We start from the raw sequence: 26444 nt of genomic DNA on the forward strand, positions 1-26444 counted from the left end.
CGCGTTTCTACCAAGCTGTTCAGTTCGGTTCATCTCGGCACGGCTCACATTTTATGGCGTTTCCACTGACCATTCCTGTGACAGATCCCCAAATAATTGAGATGAGCCATCCCACTATTTGGAACCCTTCTGTATGGGTGCCAGACTAAACCAATCTGATCTCGGAGGGTGGAGCTACAACACTACAGACTGTTGATTGGTTGAAAGAATTGTCACTTACCATGCAACGGCGGCTGTATTTCTCCTAGCGGCACACAGACTTCTCAGAAACAAAGCTTGATTGTTCTTTGTATCAAAGAGCCATATGCCAATCACAAAGAAGACAAACTGCTGGATGTCTTCCATCATTGCTCTTTATTTACTGCGTTGTGTTTCTTCTTCGTTGGTTTTATTAGCAGGGTAAACTGTGTCGCGCTGCTATGGCATCACGCTACAATGGATCTGATGCGGCTGCCGGCATTCAGCTTATACGCCACCTTCCACGAGGGGGCACGCTTGGCTGTGGAAACACAAACAGGACCAAGCTTAACCAAGCCAACCCTTGCCAAACCATACTGGACTGAACCGGACTGCTTGGTGGAAACGGGGCTAAAAGCAACATTGCAAAATGCGTGCTGTACCAAGACCGAATTGAACCATTTAATGAAACAGGGGCTGTAGTAACCACTTTTAACAAAAATCACTAAAGAAACAGTTAAAATTCATATGTTTCTTAAAGGGTTAATAAATATGTCAGTACGAGTTGCTGGCCCTCAGTGATTTTCACAAAATCAAATGTGGCCCATTTTAAAAAAAAGGTTGGATAGTCCTGACTTAGGGAAATAGTGACAGCTTATATTCGACAAATTATACTCCAGATTTTATGGTAACTACAAGTCTTTATAATCGCTCTTGAAGGGGAAGACTGAGCTGGATCAAGCATTTGCTCCTTCATATTAAGTCAAACTGAGCTGCACGGTTTTCACAAACCTGTTCTCAGTGAACTGGAAAACCTCAAACTGACCCCTACATCATCTGTCTGACTGGCTCAGGTCAGGGGACACATGTGGAGAGCTGTATGGGACACGACGCTGACCACTTCTCCAGAATCAGAACAAATATATGTTTTGGGAACCTTTTCAAAGATGGTCTGATCCAAAAATGCAACGTTAAAAAGATGCTAGCTTCTAAGTCGTAGAGATTGTGACACTGGTTTACAGCTTCCTGCTGTTTTGCTGAATCAGATCTGTGTCATCACCCCCTGATCAAAGGGTGAAATGTGTCAGCCAGTGAGGGTTGATGTTTTCCACGTCCTCTCAGAGTGAAAACTACATTTAAACTCAATTCCACCTCTGTGGGGCCCTGCTGTCTCAAAGAGCTGAGACATTTCTGGGTTTATTGAACAGTGTCATCTGGAAACAGCACAGGATGAAAGCCCCAGCACCTAGCAGTAATCCTTTCCTCCCTAACACTGACTGTAGTGGACCTGAGGCTGTGGAGCTGATGAGGGGAGACTCAACACATCATCCCAACAAATTAAGAGCGGGGACCCTCAGGCTTTCCTCAGAGTTTGCTCCTCTGTTGTGAGGCCAATCATTTCTCTAACAGGGCGTTTTTTTTCCCAGAGAGGGGGCAGAGTGCAGCACCTCGACAGAGCCTGCAAAGTGCCTCCGACAGCGACAGTTTATTGGGTATGACACTGCACCCAGAGGTGGCTTCAGGGGCACAGCAAGGATTAATCCAAGTAACACAGGACGAGATCCACAGACTGGCAAATACAGCCTTTAAAGATTCCTGATGTTGACATTTTAGGAAAACTGCTTGTCCAGTTCTTGCTGGGAGTTGCATGATAAGATTGTAGATAATCATATCAGCACAAAGACTGAGGAGTCGCAGGGGAGCAGCAGGCCTGGCCCTGTCCACATTAGGCCTGCTCAGTACAGTCATTTCTACAATATGGAATAACATAATCACATAAAATCCCACTGATCATACGGTTTGAGACTGATTAACAAATGTGTCAGTGTACATATTACCCACTGACTAGGGCTGGGTGAAATCTTGAGATTTTATCAATATCAAAGAATATTTAATCATAAAAACGGTTGATTCTGTGAAGAGTGCTAGCAAACAGAAAGTGCTGGCAAGAAAAAAAATGCAAAAGAAAAACAGATCGGATCATTTAAAATGCTGTTTTCCTATTGGTTGCACATGCACCAAATCAGCCAATCACAAAATTATATGGTTGCTAGGGGAGAGGGGAAGTTTTGGGAGAGGCAGAGGTGGGAGAAAAACAGTGTGCATACAGTGAGTTTTAAACGATATGCGACTTTTAGCTAGGGATGGGTGTTGATCAGATTTTAATGATATCAATGCTATTATAGATTCAGCTTATTGATCTGATTCTTTATCGATTTCCTTATCAGTTCTTCCTGTGAATTTTCTCTGTACAAAAAGTAGCTTTACAGGCCTTCTGTGTCAATAACATTTAATCGAGTTTACATATATGAAACTGGTCACTGACCACGACGTGGCGTTGATGTACTGTTTTTTTAATGTGGTATTGACTGAAGGAGGCCATCTAGTGTCTTAAAGTAGTCATAGCAATGCTTTGAGTTGTTTGGAACCTTACCATAGTTATGAAGCCAGCCATGAGCCTGCAGTAACTTTCCTTTCATTTGCCTGTTAGCATTTTGACATTCAGAGTTTTTAGTAATTTTAACAAAGAGTGACTGTGATATGTTTCTGTGATGAAAGTTGAAATTCTGTTCTGAAACCAAAGTTATACCGATGCATGCTAACCGCTAGCACATTAATGCAATTTCCCATATATGTTAGCATCAAGCTAGCACCATTTTGTTTGTATGGTTTTTTTGGTAAATAAGGGGATCCACACCATGTTGAATGTGTTGAACAGGAACCTCCTGTGAGAGAGTCATTAACATTTTTTGTGCGTTCAGTTGATCAGTCAAACTTCAAGCTGAAAATCCTGAATCAGTGGTTGTGTCCTAAATCACTCACTCACTCCCTACTCACTACTCACTATATAGTGAATAAGTAAGGATTAAACAACGAGGAAGCGTGCATTAGACCGTTCTAAGGCATGACGTGGAGTGGGAACACCACGACCCGCAGCGGAGTGGTGTTACTCCGCGGAGTGCCTTAGAACGGTCTAATGCACGTTTCCTCGTTGTTTAATCCGCTTATACCATGGTCCCACAAACTGTAAACTTTAAAAGAAAAATGAATAATTGCTGAAAACTTGCTAAAATAGGATTTTAAAAATCTTATAACATTCTGAAATCGGGCTGTATCTCACACATAAGGAGAATCTTCACAGATCATCTTCTCTTAAATCTTAAGCACACTCTAACTACAAGATTTGAAAATACTGACCAGCACACACTACAGGATTTCACCAAGATTATTTGACCAGAGAGAGTGATGCACCACATGTGCTGAGTTGTTTGATCTGAGGTTTTTAGCGCACTGGTGGGACAGGAGGAGAGAGAAGCGGAGCTGTCTGCAGCGGTGCCTTTCATCCATTACGCGCACGCAGAGGGACAGAGGTGAAACTGTTGCTGTATCAGCCAATAATGGCATGATCTCACATCAAACACTGATAAAACAACAGTTTGCTGCTGTATAAAATGGCGTGGTTATGTGTTTTTTTTAAAGACATTATTGAACTGGCTTGAGTGGGCCAGTGAGTGTCAGCTGACACAGAGTCTTTCAGTTTCACTTTGAGCCTGCGTTTGTTGTCTGTTGTCCGGTCTCTGGGGCTCTTTCTAATTGTCTGTTGTCATCCTCAGTGAGAATGAATGTTGTAATCATCCAGATAAATATCAAACATGTTTGAAAATTATCGGGGTGGCTCCGACGAGTCTGTGAGACGATCGTGGGGCTAAAGATTCATCTGTCAACAGCTCACACTAGAAGATAATCTTTGCCGAACGTCGGGGCTGATTTTAGTCCCCGAGCAGATTTCTTCCCCGATTGTCGAGACGACCGAATCTGGGTTAAATCGGGCGAGAATCCTGTAGTGTGAGCCAGGCTTTATTAGAGATGGGGCCCAGTAGGAGCGCAGGCTGCTCTCGCATGCGTTGAAATGTGTGTGACGCGTTGCTACGGTATCGTGCACAGCGGAGTGATACAATGGTGATTTAACTTGCCGAACTAACTGTCAACTGGCGTGCATTAGACCAATCTAAGGCACGGCAGTTGACATTGGAATTCTCACTGACCATGGTATAAGATGTAGTTGACTATAGAGTCCACTCAATCAGCTAAGTTAAACAACATTTCGGACACTGCTCACTCAGGTACCAGCGATGACAGTGACATAATTACTCTCGTGTCGCTCATAGACGGCTGGGGATTTACAGTTGTCATTTTTCTCAAACACTGAAAAACAGTTTTGATTTCAGCAATAACTAATTTTATACTTTGCATATTTTCCACAACAGCCAAATATAATAAAAACATCTTTTTCACGTTGTTTTCTAAGTAAATAGATCATACATCTGCACAGCAACTTATGCTGTGAGTGAGAATTACGAGGTCCAGTGAATGCATCACCCACGACCAATGGTTTCCTTCTGACTTTTTGGGTATTAAGCAGGAGGTGTCCGAAAAGTTACCGCAAAACTGCCCTGTTTTATGTACACACATTGTTTTATTCTGTTTTGTTTTTTCTGAAAGGCTTTTGCCACGAGTAGCTGTGTTGCACCTTCCTCTGTACTTTTATGTATTGTTTAGTGGTTTGCTTGTTGTATTATGTCAGTCTTGCTCTCTGGGTGCTTTTTTTGGTTAACTTTGACTTAACTTTATTTATAGAGCACTTTAAATACAAGCATAGTTTGTGCCAAAGTGCTGTACAGCCAGAAAAAAAACTGGAGTAAGCACATAGGGAGCACACTAAAAGACATGAAAAATAAAAAAGGCTGTAGAAAAAAATATTGATTATGTTGTCCCTCTGGTGCCCCTGCATTAACATTACATGATTTACAGCTCGTTCAAAAATCCCCATTTTTGTCTTTCTGCCGTTTTATGAAACTTTTATTTCAGCCTGTGTCTGAGATATTTCCCTCTAGCTGCTGTCTCTTTAAGGCTCCACAAACCCCCTCCCCTCTGATTTGACAGCCCTGTGGAGGCCTGTCAGAGCCATGATATTAGAAGACCCTGGTGTTTAAGGTCCGCCTCTGCAATGATCCTCATCATCTGCAAGTCCTGTTCTACCTAAAAATAAATCTGTTTTCACATTTTAAAACTGTGTTTATAAAGTTTAGAAAACTACTCAGTAGTATCTCAGTGAGTTTTTGGTGGGAAAAAATGAGAAGGTAAGTTGTATCCCTTCTTATATTAAGTCTCTGTGTCACATGTTTGTTTGTCCTGAATTATCTGCCCATGAGTCAGAAAAAAAACAAACAAGCCATGCTTCTGCGCACAAACAAATCCTCTGCTTGGATAAACAGACTCTGAGTGCCTCAGTGTTCCTACCACATGTGATTTCTGAGAAAAATTGCTCTCATTTCACGTACTTTACATCACTCTGTTCCTCATTAGGAGACCTGAGTACAGCAGGTGAGGTCGAACTCTCCTCTTTCATCCTCTGCAGGAGAGGCTCTTCTCTGCAACCTCAGAGACTGATGGGTGAAACAGAACTGGATCAAACACGTGAACAAACGTCTGTTTTTCCACACGGCTGGAGAAAACAGACGCTTTCCAATCACTCCAAAGGTGAGCTCTGTTTCCGTCCTCACAGCCAGAGGGAGTACAGTCAGGCTCTGCATTGTTCGTCACCACCAGTTGCTCATGCAAATATAATTTACATGCCTCTCTGCATAAATCCACAGCCCATGCATCACTGATACATCTGCCTTCCCACGTCCCCTCAGCCTTCATCTAATGGAGGGCCTGAAGCAGCAGGCTATTTCAGGACGCAGAGATCTTGACTGACAGTGAACCAGCACCTGACCTGACTGATTGCACCTCCTCAAAGTGAACTTCTGCTCAGTGACAGTCTGCGCTCTAAAATATGAAGACAATTAAGTTCTCCACAGCAGAAGCAGCGCAGCAATTAGCAGAGAGAGGAAAAGGTTTTATAAGACAGAAAGATGCTGAATCCCTCTCTGGACTCCAGTCATCACAGAGAGACTTCTTCACATCAGGGACTCACAGGGGGTCTGAAGGGAACCTTTTAGATCCTGAGTCCCAGGAAGTGAGCAAGGTTTAAAGAAACTTTATTGATTACAAGAATAATGCCAGGATCAAAAACAGGAAACCATCAGGGCCTGGTTACAGTATCAATAAAATATGCTTAATATTTAAGTAGATAACCCTTAGTTCATTAAGACAAACTGAAAACAAGTTCATGAGAAACTTGATTCTAACTTTCACTTTAGACCACTCACTTTGGTGGTTTTTAGCTGAGACGATGTTAAGCATTTGTTGTCTCTCCTCTAGTTTTTTAGTCTTTCAGTTTGATGAAGAGTGGGTTCATATGGAGCTGTTATTGTAGCAAAATGATTTGTGTGTATAGATGTAACTATTATCATGTGAATTAATCCACGATTGTGTAAACAGATTTGCAAATGGGTAAAATATTTACAATTACAGTTGTAAAACTGTACAGTGAGAATAAAAGTTGGAGTTTTTTATTTTGGTCTAACATTGCCTATCTTTGAGAAAAAATGAAAATAATGTGTACCTCTGAAAAATAAATATGAATGAACCAGGGAGAGTTAGGTGCCGTTTACACGACAACATGTTAGTGGAAATGGACCTCTCTGTACTAATGGTTAAAAAAAAGGGGGATTAGCGGTTTGTATGAGCCAGGTTAACGCTTTAACAGAGCATGAAACCTAACAGTCAAAGACTGCTAACAGCTGTTTGCTCAGTCTATAGTCTTCAAACAAAATCTCCATTTCTTCTGCCGAAAAAAAAAAAAAAAATTTCTTGCTCTTTTCACAGTGACACTGTTACCGCTCACACAGTTTATCACTGGTTTGCGTTAGCAGCGCTCTGACTAACATCGTAGCTCCACCATACAGTCACAGCAGAGGGTCTGGTTTTGTCTGGGTATACACGCAGACTTGTTGTGGACTTCTACAATCAAAATGAATTGAGTTAACAGGACTGAGTAGAGAGTTTACCCCGTCAGCCAGAGGTGAAACATCACCTGAATGATGCTACTTCCTGTGGACCATGTGACCTGTGGAATATTCCAAATTTTTAAGAGGGGGGGTGTTAGGGTAACAGGACTGAGACAAATCCCAGGAACACCACTAAGTGTGAATTTAACTAAACTGTTTTTTCTTTTTGTAAAGAATATACACTTAGAGTATAGTTGGGATAAAGAGTAACACAGATGAAAAAAATACATTTCTGAAGGTTTTAAATGATGAAAATATCATGAAAAAGTCTAATTTAAGGAAGCAAGGACAGGCAACAAATGGTATTTTTCCAGTGTTTGGGGAAGCTAAAATCGATTTTTCAAATTGTATGTGCAGTTTGGGCTGAGTATTGGCAAGAGCCTCACGATACTATACACATCACGATATGATGATATGACATCACAATACCGTGATATATTGTGATATTCTACACAGTTAACTACTTGACTGAAAACAACTTTTCTGTTTTATTGTTTTTGAAATAATGACAGTCAGATGCAGTGTATCACACATGAACTTAACTTAAAAACATAAAGTGCATCAAGTTTGTCACTTAATCTACTGTGACATTAAACTAATGTTGCAAAGAAATTATTGTGTGAAAGTCGTGGTCAGTTGGTGAAACTGATAAATGTCACTTGGTGTAACCAATGTTAATAGAAAAAATCAATTATATTCCAAAACACGACTATGATTATTATTCTATCAGTCTACTACACTGTAAAAATTAAACTTCAAATGATTTCAAACTAACTGACCCAAGAACAGAAAGAAAACACTGATGTTTACGGCATCAAAACCCACATCATCAAGTTTAGGAACAAAATATTTTAAATACTTGAATACTTTGAGATTATATTTATTATACAGTTTATGGGCTAGAGATGGGTACTGAATTAGGTACTTGTATAGTACCTAATTCCTGAGGAAAATACCGATTCAAACAGTACCATGTTTAGGTACCTAAATGCATCCTTGTGACTGTAAGGGAATGGAAGAGTAGGGGATTTTCCATGATGGACATGAACACAGCATTACAAGGTTATATAGTGAAGAATAAATATGTTAAACTGAAAAAAAATAAAATTTGTTATTGAACAAATTGATTTTTTTACTACATAAAAAAAACGTACCAAAAAGTGGTACCGTTGAGTGCCAGTACCGCTTGCCAGGTACCGAGCATCGGTACCAAATTGTTTCAAATGTGAAAGGTACCAATCCCCATTATTGGCAACATAAATATTGACATAAAGAGCTGAAATACAGATTTTTTTATTACAAGTCAAGGTATCAGGATATATGTCCATAACAATATATTTCACTCCTCTAATGTGCAGGACACTTTGCTTCACAAAAAATGTGTTTTAAAGTTAATTATATTGTGCATTTACAAACTTTATTACCTTGTGATGCAAATGCAAATTTTCATCATTTCCTATTTACAATTTTACATATTTATACAGTTTTTACATTTTTATATTTTATTATTGTTATATTTGTAGTCTGTAAATTGATTTCACTACATGTTGCATGATGGCTCTACAGGAGAACCCTAAATGTCATTCTACCTTTACAGTGCAATGGCAATGACAGCTATTCTATTCAAATTTATTCTATTCTATTCTATTCTATTCTATTCTATTCTATTCTATTGCACCGATTCAGTGGAATAGCCCAAACGTTAAAAACTTGTGATCAGGTTGGAGGTGAAAGTAGACAACAACATGCTTTAAAATAAGTCTGACATTCTGCAGCCTCTTTCCTCAAATCACATCGTTTTGCTCCACTCTGTATTTCCCATAACTCCCCCTGAGCTTCGTTTATCTGCTACAGGAAATGATGTTTTCACCATCGTCTGATTCACCATGATGAAGTCCTTACAGTCTGTTACGTTAGGAAAAGCTCTAACACTCTTCTTCGTGCAGGAGCTGGAGTCTCACAGCTGGAGACTTCAGAGCTGAGTTCCCTGTCCATTAGCCTTCATATCCTCTTTCTCAGAGTTTGAGAAGTACAGAGAACATCTCTAATTGAAAATCTGTGAAGATCTGCACTCTGATCCTGACGGCCTGTGTCAGTCACACGGCTCTAAGGGCTGGATTAACATGACGAGAGGGAGACGGGACCAGGAGATAATGGGTTGAGTAAATTGCTGAAAGGATGTGTTTGATGGTGAGACTGCGAGCAGGGAGCGTGATGTTTAGAGATCACAGCTAAAGACCAGAAACAACAACAGCTGCGTCCTTACAAACAGGAAAATGAGCCACATCTTTCTTTTTACTCTTTTACATTCTCATTATCTGCAGCTTTTCAGTCCAAAAACACTCCAGGCCCATTGACTCACCTCCAGCTCCAGAGCTGTTTGGTTCCAGGGTAAATTTGGATGTAGAAAAGCACGCAGATACAGAGCGAGCTGTCATCTTCAGAGCATCTGTGCTCATTAGACTGTTCTTAATGGGTTGAAGGGCTCACCGGTGTGTGCTTAGACGGGAGGATATACAGCGCAGGAGAGACGCAGGCATCCATCTCCTCTCATCAACAGGTTAATGACCCCACACGGGAGGCAGTGACAGGTACATATGGACAATCAATGGGAGAGAGTAAGAGGAAGGAGGGAAGCGGGGTAACAAGTCAGGACGGCTGCTTTAAAAGCTTAAAGTTGTAACTCTTCCTCAAATAATGACAATTCAATAAATAAGAGAGCAGGGTCTCCATGTGTGTAGGTATAACAGCAGTATTCTCTGACAGACGGCCTTAGGGGAGGATGTTTGAAGACAGAAGTCTCATATGAAGCTCCAGAGCTCTATTATCATCACATAAAAGTCTCATAAATTAATGAGAATGATGTGTAGAGATTCACTGATAAGTAGAGAGGAACACTGTAGGAGGAGGAGGTCACTGCTCCATCTGGAACATATGACTTTAAAGTATTTAATAACACTGATTCTGCCTCTCATCCTAAAATAAAATAATGAAGAAATAAGTTTGTCACGTTGGTAAAAAGGGGAAACTATAGATAAATAGAACACAACTCTGGATCATGCGCGGATTAAGTGTTTTAGGACCCCTTCCCCGTCCTGGCTCCAGCAGAAAATAAGATCAAACTAAATGAGAAAAGCGGAGATGTGTGTGAAAAATAACATCCTGATTCCCAGACTCACCCAGTGGCTCGGGCTCGTGTCCATCTGTCTCAGCTCACTCTCACGGTCGCAACAGCCAACATGCAGCATGCCTTTAAGTTTCCACGCAGATGCTCTGGGACATCGCAGAACAATGAACTCTGGGCACGATCTGAAGCGGCAGGAGTTTCAACGACGACCGAAACTCGTTTAAACCATAAACGTGGGTGAAAGCTGTGCCAAACGCGCCCCGACAGCGCTGAGCTCCGTGGGAGACGCAGCAGAGGTAGACATGTTACTCCACAGCAGCCGTCAGTCCGCTCCTCTCAGCTGAAGCCATGAGCTGGATGTGAGCTGAGAAGTGTGTGAGCAGAGGAGAGTGTGTGTGTGTGTGTGGCTGCTTCCTGCTCTCTGATGGTCACTCCGCTCTCCGCTCAGGTGCGTCCGCACGGAGCTCGGCGGCGCGCTGCGCTCTGCCAAACTGTGTCTCTGGGAAACCACGAAGTGCTTCAGTGTAATGTGACAGCGTCAGGGGGAGGGTTTAGGATCCGGAGTGCTTCTGCTATGGTCTGGACCACCAACTACTTTCCCTTTGATCATCATTTGTGTCACCTGAAACCGAAATTTGCCTAACAAATGATTTCTGCTTTAAAAACTGAAAATGACCGATCTGTATGTGGGTCAAAGCTCAGGGGAGAGTGGGGATGATGAGATTTCATTTAGATTGCACAGTCATATCTGTGCTCATTCCCCTTTATATATCTCTTCAGAAAACATTTTGGAGCCGGAGCTGATTTAAAATAATAATAATAATAATAATAATAATAATAATAATAATAATAATAATAATAATAATAATAATAAACAAAAACTGACAAAAAGTCTTTGGAGGGTTTAGACTGTGAGTGAAACACCCTTTGGATTTCATGTGGTGGACACACAAAGTTAGTTGAGGCTTTAGAGAGACCTGCTAAAATCCTAACTTGGAGTCTGGCTGTAGAACCTGGTTTGTCGACATATTACCAGCTGTGCTCTCTCAATGAGAGATGGCACACATAACATTTCTCCACATTTACCTTCAAAACATAACTTTTTATGCAGATTTAGAGAAATATTTGTGAAATAAACTTTTTAGTTATTACAAATAAATGCAGACAGCAGTGTGTAAAGATTAATCATTCAATTTCAAAGCTAAAGAGGGTCATCTCTGGAGTACCCCAAGGATCTGTTAATGGACCAATATTGTTCATACTGTATATCAATGATATCTGGAGGGTCACAATTTTTTTTTAAATACATAATTTTTGCAGATGACACACACTTAGTCTGTTCAGGTAAAAACTTAAAAGAACTATTGATTGGCATTGAAAGTGAGCTGGAAAGTCTCAAAACTTGGTTTGATGTAAATAATTTATCCCTTAATATAAAAAAAACTAAGTTCATGGTTTTTGGAAATCAAAATGAAATACATGGGGAAATTACAATTTAAATCAGTCATGTTTGCATCAAAAGAGGGCTCCAATTAAAATACTGTCTCAGTAATGGTAATTTAAATATAACCAAAGACAAAACCCGGTTTGTCATTTCTGATCATAGTTTTAGCCCATCAACACATCTCATTTATTAACATATAGAATATTAAACATGCTTCAAGGTACACGATCCATGCCACAGGGCACAGACAGCAGGTCCATGCCATGTGGAGCACAGAAAGCCTGTGCCCTTGGCCGGTAAACATCCTAATGTACAGCTGGGTCTAATATCCACTGCACTCCCTCCTCACTCATGGTTTGAAATGAGTCTATTCCATAATTCAATATAATTTAATTCAATGAACATGGATTTAGTTGTGATCTCTTAGGAAATTTGATTAAAACTACTTTGTGAATTTGAGTTACAACAACAAATGTTATTAATTAGAGATAACTTAAAGATAACATGTACATTAAGATTAAATAAATCATGACCAGGTCATGGGCGTTTCAGGCGGTTCAGGGCGGCTGCTTACAGTATGACCTGTCAACCAGACCCTGATGCTAAACTCTCATTCATCACGCTGCAGTGACCTTCACTAACAGTTTGACCTCTCGCCATAACAGGTGTGAGTTTGACCTCTGACCTCTGCAGAGGTGTTTCAGACAAAACAAAAAGCTTTATTTATTACAGAAAATTGTACATTTGGTAGCTTTATAGCATAAGTGCCTAAAGTGATGAAATGCAAGTAAGTAAAAATAAAATCATATCAGTATAATGTTATATATGATAATAGAAATAATAAAACATACATAAATAAACATGAAAAATGTCTTCTCTCTTTTGTGAGACTCTCGGGCCAGTTGTTCAAGAATTTAATTTGGATCAGGATGATCCAGATTTGGATATCCCATTTCCTGCTATCTCTGATGATTGTTTCTGTGAAATTGATATACCACAATGAATGGCATAAAAACGAATATGTTATTAGAGTTTGTTATTGAAATCTGTTTTGGGGATTATTTCATGGGGACAAAGTCATTTTATTTTATTCTTATTTTACTGAAAGGCTTCATTAGTAGCCCGTGCCTACTTGATCTACTTTGTCCCTGTAATGGTTGAACAGGTCAAGTGCAAAATAGTCCTTCACTAAATGATACAAATGTTATATAATAGGATCAATTTTAAAGTTTTACACATTTTCTTTCTGAAATCCACCTCGAAATCCTGCCACCTGTTGGGATCAAGATAATCCTGTTTTTTGGATCAAATTGATCTGGATCCTACTGAAAGGTTCTGAAACAACATCAAGATTAAAACTTAAGATTGGATTTTGTGATCTAATCCAATTGCAAATCCTTCTTTCTCTTTTAAACAACAAATTTAAGAAATTTGTTTCAACCTGATAACCAAAATCCAATCAGATTATCTTTGAACACCTGTCCCCTCAAAATATGACTTGGCGTTTATGCTGCAGAGCTAACAATTTCATAAAACCACTATGCCTGCAGTCGTTCTTTAAAAATGAAACTACAGCTTCAAAGTTTTTTTGCCTCATAAACTTTTCTGAGGATGAGTTGAGATTTGTGTCCCTAGAAAGTGAATTTGAAAAGAATGACCTCACATTGAATTTCCTGTTTTGACAGTGTTTTTATTCACTTTGCACAATTCGATTTCAGTTCGCACAGTTCAGATTCAGTTTTACACACAACTTCAGTTCAGCGTGGCTTGACCAAATAAGGTGATTTACAGTGTCTAATGTAAGTCTTCATCCCCATGGATGTTTTTCTCTGTAACTGCTTTCATAAATCAGCCATGGTTAACAAAATTCAGCTATTTATAGGGGAAAAAAGTTTGATCTCAAAGTGAAAACCAATTTCTACAACGTAATTTCAACGGAAGAAAAATATACTATGAAAAATATCTGCGAAGAAGCTGGCTGATGCCACCACAGCGTCAAAGGACTTCAGAAGAGCTCCCCAAAAGACCTGAGTCTCCAAACAGGACCAGTATGCTTTTTCCCGTCTTGTAAGTAGGGAATGAATTATCAGACCAGTCCATTTTATTGTCTATGTGCCACAGATACACACGGGTACCTGTGAGATTTATGCAATGTTTCACCTGAAAATGCAAAAAGCTACATTTTGAGGGAAACACTGACAGAATGAAAATGCTGTAGTATGCATGCCAGGCCTTTAGTTGGCGCTATAACAGTTCAGAAAACTACCTGTTCCTCCACAGACTGGAAGGAGTCTTGCCAGCTGCTAATAAACCAACCAGGTTACAGATCGATGATTACAGAAGTGGAGCAACTTATGCACATTTTGTTGAAAGGCACAAACAGATCACAGTATAGTCCACCATTGTTACTGTTTTTGTTGTTGTAAAGTTTGTATATGGTCATTTAGGTTGCCACAATCAAAGTGCAATGCATAAATTCAGGCATGATGACAGCATTTCCACTAAAAGCTCTGTCGAGCTGTTTGCACAGCAGCTGTGGCAGAGGCTGAAACATAAGCTAAAGGCTGAAACTCAAGTTAAAAGCCATAACACAAGTTAAAGGCCAAAACATGAGCCAAAAGCTAAAGCAAAGGCTAAAGTCCAAAACATTGTGACTAGAGGCTTAAACATAAGATTAAGGTTAAAACATAAGCTAAAAGCTAAAACACAGGCTAAAGACTTAACACAGGCTAAAGGCCAAAACATGAGCTAAAGGTTAAACACAAGCTAAAGGCTAAAACATAAGTCTAAAGCACTGACTAGAGGGTTAAACAAAGGTTAAAGGCTTAACATGAGCTAAAGGCTTAAACACAAGCTAATCTGTTTGTGCTAATGTTGATTCCAACCCACAGTCAGCAGTTATTCTGCAGTGGTCTGTTCAAACTTGAGAGTCTATCAATAAAAATGAAGAGTGAGGTTACGTTAGCTCTGATTGGTGAGGTTGGAGTTGGTAGTGGAGCTCTACCTAACTGTTGATAAATACCTTACCTCGTGGCGTTGGTTCTGGTAAAAAGTAGTCTTGATAAAAAAAAGTAGAGTCTAAAAGAAGATCTGATCTCATTCATTTCCAAAACAGAGTCACGTCTTTAGGACAGTGTGTGCACATCCCCAGGCCCATTTCAAACAGACCCTCCTCACAGTTTCTTTAAAAATCTGAGTGTCAACATTTCTTATCCCACGCCTTTTGTTTTGATCCTCCTAAAGGGAACCTTTATGACATAAAACAGTTCTGTTGTCAGATTCATGTTTCACTGGTGATGACAGTATCTCATAAAGACACAGGCAGTACGAGAATATTGAGTTAAAGGTAGCATACCGTCTGTGAAGTCAACAGACGATTGTCAGGTTAGCATAAAAACAGTACCAGGCTGTCGTGCCAACAGAGAGGTTCATTTTGCATTGATGTAAAAGTGTCAACATCACATCTTGCTGATACAATATTTTTCAGTCTTGTTGAGTAAGTATTGCTCTGTGTGACTTTCACTGTTGCAGTTATGAGGGAATAAGAAATGAGGAAGTGGAATACAAGTTAAAAAGATTCATGATGTCAGGAAACAGAGTCAGACCAGTGTTTGCTCTTTTTATCAGAACCAGGATCAGCTCTGATGAAATACTGATCGTTAAAGAACCATTAAACTCATAGCAACAATAAAAATGACATTAAGAAGTTAGTGGTGAGTGTTTTATCGGCTTTGGATTCAACTTTTTAATATTTGAGTAATCTTTTATCTCTCCTTCAAAGGTTACACAGTCCAGCTTTGACTCTCACTGAGAACAAACATCTCTAAATCATCTGCCGTGCTCATAAAGAGACTGTTCTGTTTGGAAATAGCCGCATTAATCCTTTTATTCACTGGTCTTGGACACGTCTCTCCTGTCCTGACTTTGAAGAGGACGTACACAAAGTTTCAAGCCTATTTCTGAAAGGACTTACTGCTGTATCCTCAGGATAATCTGTTAAAGAAACGACTTAATCGTCTGACTTTGGGGAGACAGATTTGAGAGTGAGACGTCAAATACATTTGGGGGAAGTTAAGAGGACTTTTAATGGAGTTGGGGAAATCACATTGTCGGCCAAAGAGAGCCATTTAGAGATCTCCTCCAGGAATTATTGAAAGTGCTTTTCATTTCCTCTTTTCATCCCTCTTTCTCTCTCTGTTTGTGTGTTTTCACAGCTCACTCCAGCTCACATCAAGGTAAGAAACCCTCCCTGGCCTTTCCCTGGGCCCACAGACGTTATTAATCCGTCATCACTTACCTTGAATTTATTCAGCAGCCAGGCTCCGGTCTCTTCCTGTGCCAGCGTGTGAACTTGATTTTCAGTGAGCTCCCAGTTTTACTTGATGAAAGTAAAATGGAGGGTTGTTGTTCTCCAGCAGAATCATATTTAATTTAAGTGTTCTAGGTCGGGCAGCTATTTTGGGTTTTCATCGGCTTACATGAATATTCATCAGTGACAAAAACCAGCCCTGAAAGACGTTTCCACAGAGAGGTGTGCAGTCGTACAGTGACACCTCGATGAGCTGCTCTTCATGTTCCCCTCACACTGATAAATACCTGTGCTGAGAATATGCTGCATCAGCTGTTCCCAACCGTGATCCCCTCGTTTACCTTCAACCTCCTGCTCTGGGACTGCATGATGGGAAACAAGAGACCTGCTGACTGTTCACAGCATGTTTCCAGAGCTGTGTCCTCCACGACATAGAAATTGTTGATGGTGTTTGTTTGTAGTTGTTGTTTTGAGGATTTCAGATGGTAATGTTGGTGTGAGATGAAACAGTCTTGTTGAGGTCATTGGGTTCTGCACACAGACTGTTAGTGTGGAGAGTGTGGCTGGTGGTCCAGGCTCTGGTTCCTCTTCTGCCTCTGTCTCAGTGATGGATGTCTTTCTTTCTGCAGTCTGACCTGTCAAAGCTGCAGCTCAAAGTCTTCTCTTCACAGTACCTGAAACTGAGACTGAGACACTGCCACCTCTTTGAAGCTGTTGACTCTCAGAAGCTGGTCCACTGGTCCTTGTTCTGGTCTGGCTTTGGCTCTGCCTGACCTCTTCCTGTCAGAGTCTCCAGTCCCAGTGTATGAGCTTCTTTGGATGCTGAGGGAAACTCTCCTCACTGAGCTCACCTAAACTTTCTGTGACTTTATTTCTCTGGAGCGAAGACCTCTTTCTGTGAATTCTCTGCCTTTGCTAGGCGCCGCCCTGTTGGCTATGGCTGCCTTTTGCAGCAGCTCTCTTCTTTGTCCGTTTCTTGTCATTTTTTCGTCTCTTTTTCTTGATCTTTGTATTTGGAGTGGGTCGTTACTTTGTATGGTTTATTGTTGGTCATGGACACCAAACTTTTTGTGAGAGCTGACATCAGACACCAACGCCACACTAGACGAGCTTCACCTGCTGTGGGCAGACAGGATCCAGGAGACAGAGACTGAACAGACTGCTGGGGAGGCTCAGTCCTGGACCCTGTGGAGGTGGAGACTGGCTGGGCTGGAGAGTGGTGGACGGGATGTCGTCATCTGTTTTCTTATGGACCTTTTTGCACTTTCTACACACTTTCTTACTTTTGTTTTCTTGATTGCTGCTGTGACTTCAATTTTGTTGTACTTGTTTCAATGACAATAAAGTTCTATTCTATTCTATTCTATTCTATTCTATTCTATTCTATTCTATTCTATTCTATTCTATTCTATTCTTTTAGAGCTTTACACAACGTTATGCAGAACAGTACTGTTCAGTGAAGCTCACCAGAAAACTTGTACCACCTGTACGAACTGGCAGCACTAAGTATCAAGGTTTGATCAGTCTGTATCACCGTAGAGCAGCAGGTTTAAGTTATTTAAGGGTGTTTTTGTATCATCATGAAATGTTCATTATTTGTCAGTTTTGGGTAACTTCATCTTTGTTCTTAACCTCTGGCAGTTTAACACTTACCTTTGTATCATTTCAAGCTCTTCACTGGACTTGAACTAGTTGAATTTCAATAAGTGGAAAAATTGGGGCTTTCTAAAACTTTTAATCAGTTGTGTATATAAAGAAGGGATGCAGATTTCCAAACTATTACATGCTCATGGCTCTGTAGTAGAAATGTCTAAGTGCTGAACAGGCCTGCCTCAAGTCCTGACTTACCAATGATGAAAACACTTAAACCATCATGAAACAAATTTACGACAAAGGAAACTTCAAACTTTCAAACACCTGCTTTATATCAGGTGAAGATGTGACAGCATCTCATCAAACACTCTATAAACCGATCTCATGGGTCTTCCAGTGTTTCCATGTGACTTCATCAACTCGAGATCGGCCATGTTGGAGGCACTCTCACAACAGAACACAATTGAGCTCGCAGGTATGTAGGATTGTTGTCACACAAAATGGTAAATTATTGCTGCGTTTCTGGCTGCACTAATTGGTCGGACCAAGAAAAAAAGTCTCATACACTTCTGACAATCAAACCTTGTCACGCATCAGAGTGAGAAGTGCAAATAATTGTCTGAGGATCAGAGGAGACTGTGGCCACCTAAGCACTGTCTGGATTTCTCAGGCAATGCTCAGTCTGTTCCCAGCATTTCCTGTCATGCAGGTCATATTCTCTGTCCATAACATCTTAAAATCACACTTTTGGGATAATAAATCATTTATGATAGAGTATAACTTTGATTGAGTGGTTAGTTGTTAAGGTCTGACAACCAAAAGTTAAGCTGGGACCCAGGAGCAGACAGACACTGGGAAGCAGTGTAGGGTTTTTATTGAAATAAGCGATGGTGGAAAGTGCAGATCCTGAATCCAGTGGGGGAGTGAGATCTGGTGTTGAGAGCAGGCAGTTTGGTTGACACAGAGCAGAGGTGCAGGAGGCTCGAGGACGCACTGAAAAAGACGGAGAGGACACCGGTAGTCAGTGTCAGGATAAGTCACACAAAAGTCTGAAACTTGCAAAATACTCACGTGCTGGAGAGCTGGCTGATGAGCCAGCCTATGTACCACAGGGCAGTGGGAAAACTCTGGCACCAGATCCTGTCTCAGCAGAGCTTCATGCAGCATCCTGATGAGCTCGATGAGCCACAGGTGTGCAGGTGATGAGGGGGCTGGTACAGGTGAGAGTGAGTGACACAGCACTGCCCCAAGCTCTGCAGGGCAATCCACACTGTAAAAAAAAAACAAAAAAACAGCCTAATATCATGGTTAATAATGCTAAATTTTATTTATTTATTTTTTCTGTTTTTCAAAAGTAGTATACAAAAATGTAAAATCACAGAAATTAGTTGTAAAATAACATCCTGCATGTTTTTTAAGTATTATGCCAATAATGACATATAATGTTTATTTCTCATCTTTTTAATGGAAAAATAATCCTGTTTTATCTGTTCTGCTCTCTTAAATGACAGTCAAACTGATATAAAATGACAATAATTATCCGTAACTAAATTTGTACCTTGTATTATGAGGGTTTATAATGAGCTAACGTTCTTAAATAGAATTTGCAGGTAAATCTTATCGTATGCAGCTGCACCCCCTTCCCTCCTCACTCATGGTTGCAATAATGGCAACGCTGATCCCCCAACACAATACATTAATGTACAGCAAAGTCTTATATCCACTGTGTGCCCTTCTCACTCACAGTTACAAAATGTCATGGCAACAAAAAGTATTTTGCGGTAAAATAACAGTGTTTTTCTGCAGAGCTCTTTGCCTTGATACTATATTGAAGGTGTTTAATTGTAATACTTTAGTAAAAATCTGTTAAATAATATTTTCTGCAGACCTCTCAATGAAAATTTCTATAAATTTCATATATTTACACTAAATTTGAATTAGGATTTTACTTTAATTTAAAGGCTGTAGCTGCCAGTGAGTTACCTCTTTTTCCCTTTTTTTAATAGTGTTATTCTCTTAAAGTTCATCTTAATGCTCTGCAGACATTTATCTTTAGTTTTATGTATTGAGTTTGTTTTTCATACATTTTAAATGTGTTATTGTACATGGGGGGAAAATAGTATTTTAACAGGAAGTTACTGTTGATAAGTTTGACTTTTTCCTAAAATAAATCATTTATACCATTAAATTACAGATCAACCTGAAAGGATCTCATTTGAATGTGTTATGACTGGACCTATAAATAGTTTTGACTGTAAAATCTAGTCCTGTGTTTTACAGTCATTTCAGGTAGTCGGGTGTTAGAGGGTTTGACTGTAATTTGGCGGTAACCGTCTGGAAACTTTGCTGCCAATGCTCTTACTGTTACTATTATTTATTTATTTATTTATTTGTTTGTTTGTTTGTTTATTTTTTTTTTTTTCGGGAGTTTTGTTTGTTTTTGTTTTGTTTTGTTTTGTTTTGTTTTGTTTTGTTTTGTTTTGTTTTGTTTTGTTTTGTTTTTTCTTACAGTGTGGTTCAAAGGAGAGGTAATGCCACATTAAGCCTCCTACTCCAGCTTACTGTGTGTCCAACATAAAGTGTTGAACAAATGTATCAGAGCCCCACCCACTGTAAGCTGTTAACCATTCCTGCTCTAAATGAACAGTGTGTAGCTAACGACCAACATACTTTAATGTTTTTGTAATGTTTCATTCACCAGGATGTGCAAGCTCTTCAAACATAGTATAAATTCAATATGATTCAATGTTTAATCACTATTTTTAATTGTTTATGTCTGATACATTTCTGATTTTTCTGTCTCAAACAAAATTCAGTTTGAAACTCCTCTCTCCAATTCAAAACAGTGAAAATCTCTGAAAAACAACAGAGTGAGTGAAAGCTTTCAGGTGGTCTGATAAATTAGTTATATTCATGTTTCTGTAAACAGCCAGTGAAGTCAGAGGTTTCTTTTGCTTCACACAGGGATGGATTGATTTTCTTCAAGGGCATGATGCTCTCCCCTGTACACAAAGCATTTTCTCCTTTCACAATGTAAATTAGGATTCAGATAATCTGGGTTAAATCCTCAGATGATGACCTGCAGTCATAATGAGATGCTCACCTGTACAGAGATCAGACTGTGACCCAGGGCCAGCAGAGAGGACTTCAGCAGTACATCCACAGGCTGTCTGTTTATCAGTGGGTTGGTTTACAGCCTGCATGTGTCAGGATGAAAGTACAGACCTCCTGCTGAAAGACAAAGACTGATCTCAAAGATGCTTTTCAGAGTACGCTCTACGCTAAGCTTCCCCAAAAACACAAGAGCCAACACCAAGACTGGAAAAGCTCTGTACTGAAATGTTTTTCTTCAGCATGCCTGCTGTGGCAGGGTCCCAAAGAGGTCATCCTACAGTTATGTGAAATGGGAATACAAACCTATGTGTTACAGCATACATGCTGCAGACCCCACCTTGGTGTCCTGGGATCCTGAGCTCACTTGGCTGAACTAGCACAGGAACAAAGGTTTATGGACACAAAGGTAGTGTTTATAAAATGAGGAGGACCAGCATCCCTGAGCTTTCAGTGTAGAAGCAGGAACCAGTTTGGTGGTGGTGGTAGCTGCTCGGATGTGGAATGAGTGCAGGGCACAGAGCTGAACACAGCTTTGGAAGAAGAGGTGGAGTCTGAGGTGAACCAGAACTTTGACCTGACTTTTCTGTTTGTTGGGCCGGAGTAAGGGCTCGTCTGGCACTGAGTTGAGTTAGATGATAGTGTTAGTTTCAGTGATTGCAGCTGAACCTTTGTTTTCTCTGTTTTGGGATGTTAACAGATAGAGCACTGAGTACAGCTAGAGGTATAGAAATTGGGAGCTGTCTGGATCCTCTTTTTACAGGTCGTTGAACAGGAGACATGGAGGAGTTTCCATACAGGCTGCATACTGCTGGATCTAAACCTCCCAAAGGAAACTGAATACCTGCATTTTAATTGTTGGTTTCCAGTCCTAGACCCATTTAAGGCCTGATCTACAAAAGGTTTGCATGTATGGAAAAAATGTGCAAACATGTGGGACCCATAATGATGTATATGGACACAGACACCTCCCTGCTGCCATGTTTATTTTTGTTATTTTGCATTATACATTGTTCAGCTGTTAAAAGATGAATATTCAGGCACTAATGTAATAATTGAGTAATTGGATGAAATGCAGTGTGCAGCCACGTTGAGCTTCTGTGCTTGTGTTTCTTTATCTAAGGTAAGCAAAATTGATGAAACAGAGTATATATGTAGAGACACATTTAGAGAATGTTTATGAGAGAAACCAGACTTCTGTTCATGTGAGTAAGTCACTTTAGTTCAAAGTTTTGCAGGTAAATTAGTTCAATCAATCAAACTTTATTTGTATAGCACTTTTCATACAGGATTTTGTAATACAAAGTGCTTCACATGAGAAAAAAAATAATAAAATAAGTGGAATAAAAAGCAGAAATTGCATAATTACATAAAATGAAAACATAAGACCTCCACAATCCCCCCCACCCCCAAACCATATTCAACATACACACTCACTTACTCAAACACGTGAAAACATGAAAAGGAAGTTCTGACAGAGAGCAGAATAAGAGGACAGAGGAAACACCATCTTGTATTAAAAGTGAGGAAACACAGGAGCTAAAAGTAATATGATACTTAAAAATACTTGAAAATACTCGAAAATACTAGAGGATAAGATAAATAAATGAGTAAATAAATAAAATAAAATAATATAAGTTAGATAAATAATATTGTAAAATGAGATTGTGTAACATCAGGTGCGTAATAAAATCAGCTAAAATTGGAGAAGCATTTAACAAAAAATAAAATTCAAAGTAAAAAAAAAAATTAAAAATTAATAAATAATACATAAAATAAAATACAAATCTAACTGAAATGTAGCAATACAACAAAATAAAAGGGTTGAAATACGTTACATATAACATAATATAATATTACATACAATCAGCTAAAAGCAAGATTAAATAGGTGGGTCTTGAGTCTGCCTTTAAAAATATGAACAATAGGTGCTGGTCCTCAGGTAGACTGTTCCACAGACGGGGGCGGTAATAACAAAAAGAAGCTTCCCCATATGTTTTAGTCTTAACCCTGGGAACGGCTAAAAGACCCCTACCTGAGGACCTGAGGGATCTACATGGTTCATATGGTAAAAGCAAATCAGATAAATAAGCAGGAGCAAGACCGTTAAAAGATTTAATAATGGAACCTTAAAATCGATTCTAAAAGATACAGGCAGCCAATGCAGAGACTTTAAAATCGGGGTGATGTGGGCTCTCCTTGGTTGTCTTTGAAGTGCCAGAAAATACTACGTTTAACCACAAATATGGTGCATATGTAGAAGAGGATAAAGTACAGGTTATGAATTTCACCAAAACACTCATTTCTGGTCCGATGTTGGGTTTGAAGCTTATTTTTGTTCTCCCCCTGCCTGCAGAGAGCCAGTGTGTGTGAGCTTCTGTGCTTTTGTTTCTGTATTTACTGAGAGCTGAAGTAAAAGTTGTTTCTAAAACACATGCACACCTGGAAAGCCATTTGTTTGTCCAAGTGTGCAACACCTGAAAGCACACTCAGAGCTGGTTTACTAACCAGGTGCACGAGGATTGCATCTGTGAAATGAGCAAAATAGCACGTGCAATCCATTTAGCGCGTTAGCATGAATATGCAGAAAATTTGCAGATCATCAGACCGTGCAAATTTCTGGGAGGAGATGCATATGGAAATGGAAAAACTTCTTGTAGCACTGCATCTTCGTGGATGTGGAGGAAAATGACAACTGGCCACATGTGGGATGGATTAATGCAGCTGTACTGTAGAATTAATCCACCCCTCTTCATCCATCGGCGGCTCAGTTGAAGAGCCACTGCCACTGAATGACCTCCTGGCTGTTGCCAGTGTATTGACAGTCAGTCAGCCCAGACACAGCGCCAATCAGCTGCTTGTGTGCCCAACAATGCCTCGAGTGTTGCAGTGGAGGATGCACGCTATATTGGACCCAGCTCTCCCCTCCTGTTCAGCACCCTGCTCTGATTTCTTCACCTCCATGGCTTCAAACTTTATTTTTCCTTTACAACCACTGTACTAATTGCAGTATTTCTGCAATTTAGTTCTAGTTATTTGGGATCTTAGTAGATCAGGCCCATAATGCATTGCAGAGTTCATGTATGACACCAGGGGAGCCTCTACTCTAGAACAGTTTGGCTGAAAGGTGGGCGACACAAGCCTTGGGCAGCAGCGTGGAGGCAGAGGCACAAGCACAGCACAAAGGGTAGAGTTACCCATAATGCAAGACCACCTGAGACATCTGAAGAACAGACTAATGAAAGAAACCTCACTGGGATTTGCTCACAACTTCATGAGGTCTGACTCTGAGTGGACAAAAAGTTATCCAGCAGATAAGGAATAAATCTAAATCAAAACATCGCACAGGAAACTTTAACGACTTCAGCAGAAAGAAAAAGCAACTGGATCAGAAAGTGTCTGTCAGTTTGTTTTCCACTTTGGTGTTTGATTCTGCTGTGACAGCACTGAAACCAGAGTCTGATCAGATCAGGTTTTTATTCATGCACAAAGTTAGAGCGGTTATTAACTTAGAGCCAGAGCTGACTCAGCCCAGCTCTGAGTTGTCCTGAGTGGCTCCTGCTGTTTACTCAGAAATCACGATGTGTTGTCTCATCCATGGCCTCAAATATATTCATATTTTATACATGGTAGTTTACAGGTGGCTATCTTTTCAAAAGAATCCTGCAAAACGTGACAATAACCTAAAAAAGACCTAACATATTTGTCATGACCCTGAAGGGTGCATGATCACAACATCAACACTGCTCCTCCTCACCTGCTCATTGGTGGACGAGATGGACAGGCAGTTTATGCTGCTTAAATGATACTGACCAACAGTATGCTAAATAAGAGGTATCATGTCAAAAAATCCAAAGCCTTCAGGAGCCCAGGGGTGAAAGAGAAGAAGAGAGAAGGAGAAACGGCTAAAAGACAGAGGTATGTGCGTAATGTTGTTTAGAAGTTTCACTTTAAGTTATGCTAGCTTGTTATCCGTGGGTAGTCACGTTCGACTGTGTAAGTCCTAACTTCTAATCAAGTTAATATCAGTGATTTTCACTACTTTTTAATCAGGTAAACAAACATTTTTAGAGGTGTAGATAAAATAACCACGTACAGATTAACAGTTTTTCTTTTATGAGGCAGGTATCATTAGAGTCCTGCTTCTTATTAACATCATTGTGCACTTAGTAAGCTAACATTGGGCTAACTTCAAAAACAACAAGTGTAATAAATACTTTGAAGCACACTTGCCCTGCTGCTCTGATGAAGAGAAAACAAACCTAGGAACCTCTGGAATTAAGCTTTTCAAATGTTTGCTTTATTATCAATAAATATTTACTACTACCAACTTAACTGATATGTGACTTACTTGATTTCTTATTATTTGTATTTTGTAATAGGCTCCTGTGATACACATATTTTCAAACCTTCAATTTGTATTTATAGATCTTTGTATTTCAGTTCCAGATATTTTTTATTTTGTATTTATTTAAATTTGATTTAAGTGTTTATTTGCAGGTTTTTCTTTTATAACATTAAAGTCACTAAAGTGTAGCGCTGTATGATATTTTTTTCTAAGTATTTTAAAGCTGTTATTGGTGCTGGAATACAAGGGGCACCAGATGAAATCTTGCCTAGGGCACCAAACTGGTTAAAGCTGGCTCTGGTCATTTATAGGAGCTGGCTCTGGTCCGCTCTTTAATCCCCCTGTATGGAAAACTGTTTGAGCATGAAAACTGAAACAGTCTACTGGCAGAATTAGTCAATATTTTTTGGTCTACTAGTACTGCTAGTGACACTTTTTCGTTACTGCTAAAGTCTACATGGGCACTAGGAAGGAGTCACTGACAGGCCTGTGTCATGGTCTGATCTGTGGAAGATCCCCCAAGCCAGGCTCAGCTTCCTGATCAGGGCAACATAGGACACCTTACCCTGTCCCCGAAACCTCCACCTGTGGTTTGGCGCGGAAGAGACCTGCCCACTGTGCAGCACCATCAATGCAAGCCTTCAGCACGTCCTGTCAGGCTGCAAGACAGCTCTTTCTCAAGGCCGATACAGGTGACAACACGACCTGGTGCTGAGGAAACTTGCTGAGGTAGTGGAGTCGTGCAGACAGGAAGTGAACAGCAGACCATCAGCCCCAGCAATGCACTCCATCCAGTTCACCAGAGCAGGAGAGAACATCAGGGCCCCACGAAAGAGAGACACCTCAGGTGTCCTCTCTCCTGGAAGGGGGTGGAACATGAGGGTCGACCTGGGAAGGCAACTCCAGTTCCCCAGAGAGATTGTGGAAACATCACTCCGGCCAGATCTGGTACTGTGGTTGAAAGCTTACAAGACCGTCTTGCTGGTGGAACTCACCGTGCCGTGGGAGGAGAACGTGGAAGCTGCCAATGAATGAAAGAATGCCAAATATGCAGACCTGGCAGCAGAATGAAGGGAGGCTGGCTGGAAAAACATCACCCGCCCTGTTGAGGTGGGGTGTAGGGGTTTTGTGGGAGCCTCAGCTACTCACTTTCTAAGGGACATGGGATGCAAAGGTGTTGCACATCGTAGAGTCATCAAAGAACTGTCCGAGGAGGCAGAGAAGGGCAGTTTCTGGCTGTGGCTAAGAAGGATGCACAGGAGTTGGGGGCCAGGCAACAGCTAGGGCATTAGCAGGGGGGTGGTGAGGAGAGATCCCATCGCTCCGCCACCAGGAGATGTACTGGGGTTAAAGGAGCGAAACATTGATGACTGGTGGTC

At 40.3% G+C, this 26444-nt stretch overlaps 1 protein-coding gene across 1 annotated transcript in view; it reads right to left on the bottom strand.

Moving 5' to 3' along the window:
- kcng2 (potassium voltage-gated channel, subfamily G, member 2) overlaps window positions 1-10756 on the bottom strand; it is a 48980-nt gene extending 38224 nt beyond the window's left edge. The window contains exon 1 of the mRNA XM_074686116.1: window positions 10313-10756. The gene's annotated coding sequence lies outside the window, so the exon portion shown is untranslated. The remainder of the gene's footprint in view (window positions 1-10312) is intronic.
- Between the last annotated feature and the right edge of the window lie 15688 nt (window positions 10757-26444).

Source organism: Halichoeres trimaculatus, unplaced genomic scaffold, assembly GCF_033239565.1.
Source record: "Halichoeres trimaculatus isolate MK-OKI-2021-1 unplaced genomic scaffold, fHalTri1.1 fHalTri1_scaffold_14, whole genome shotgun sequence".
In the NCBI taxonomy this organism is placed as follows: Eukaryota; Metazoa; Chordata; class Actinopteri; order Labriformes; family Labridae; genus Halichoeres; species Halichoeres trimaculatus.